The sequence below is a fragment of the Sapajus apella genome, unplaced genomic scaffold (genome assembly GCF_009761245.1).
Source record: "Sapajus apella isolate SASKATOON/1434 unplaced genomic scaffold, GSC_monkey_1.0 scaffold88, whole genome shotgun sequence".
Classification (NCBI taxonomy): domain Eukaryota; kingdom Metazoa; phylum Chordata; class Mammalia; order Primates; family Cebidae; genus Sapajus; species Sapajus apella.
In genome coordinates this window covers 5,311,775-5,313,197 of record NW_022437028.1, presented here as the reverse complement: position 1 = coordinate 5,313,197, position 1,423 = coordinate 5,311,775, and positions in this window count along the sequence as shown.

The following is a 1,423-nucleotide window of genomic DNA, read 5'->3' as shown; positions in this document are numbered from 1 at the left end:
CTCCGTCTCAAAAAAAAAAAAAAATAAATAAATAAATAAAATAAAAATAAGAAAGATGTTCTCTCTCATGAACCCTCTTATCTCCAGCTGCACGCTGTGAAAAACCTCAGCTCTGCCTGCAAGTGTTCCAGAGGTGTTTGTCTGCATTCCTTGCAGAGGAAGAGGAGAGCAGGGGAAGGTGGGAAGTAGGCTGCAGGACTCAGCTGTGGTCACACGGCATCAGAGAGAAGAGGCAGAAGGAAGACGTTCTTGGAGGCGGTGTAATCCTGGAGGGCTTTCTGAAGGAGGAAGATTTTCCTGGTTACTTTGATGTTGGGATTAGGGGGCCTCTGGTGGAGTGCCCCCTCCCCTTAATGGAGCTGGAGAGGCATGGAGAGTCTCCTCTTCTTCTTTTTTTTTTTTTGAGAGGCTTTTACTTCATAGCCTGGGCTGGAGCAAAGTGGCTTCATCATGGCTCACTGCAACCTTGAACTCCTGGCTTCCAATGGTCCTTCTGCTTTAGTCTCTTGAGTAGCTGGGACCACTAGCAGGCGCCAACACGCCCAGCTAATTTTTGTGTGTTTTTGTAGAGACAGGATATCACCATGTTGTCCAGGCTGGCCTTGAACTCCTGGGTTCAAGCAATCCTCCTGGCTGGGTCTCCCAAAGTGCTAGGATTACAGGTGTCAGCCACTATGCCTGTCTGTGAAGATCAATATAAAGTATCTTCCCCTTCACATGAAGAGTCTCTATACTTAGGGCAGGGTCTCTCCTCACCCCAACAAGTTACTATCACTTTTTTTTTTTGAGACAGAGTTTCGCTCTTGTCGCCCAGGATAGAGCGCAGTGATCTCGGCTCACTGCAACCTCCGCCTCCCGGGTTCAAGCAATTCTCCTGCCTCAGCCTCCTGAGTAGCTGGGACTACAGGTGCCCACCACCACACCCAGCTAATTTTTGCATTTTTAGTAGAGACGGGGTTTCACCATGTTGGCCAGGTTGATCTTCAACTCTTGACCTCTGGTGATCCACCTGCCTCGGCCGCCCTAAGTTACATGTGTGAGCCACTGCGCCCAGCCCCGGTCTCACTTCTAACGTTTATCAAACTCTTACTACTTGCCAGGGTCCCGCCCACACCCGCCAAGTCATTTATATGGGCTAATCATTTAATCCCTTCCACAGCCAGATGAAGTGAGTGTGTTCTCCCCATTTTACAGATGCAGAGATAGAGGCACAGAGAGGTTGGGTCATTTGTCTGAGGTTCACACTGGCACTAAGTGGTGGAGCTGGAATTTGAGCCCCGGTGTCCTGGCTCTCTGTTCCTGCTGTGTGATAGATCCTGGGCTGGAGACTGGAACTGGAGAAATGACACAAATGCCGTCCCTGCTCTGAGGAACTCTGGTCTAACAGTCGGGATGGGTTCGTCTCTGAGAATTCCAGTACAGG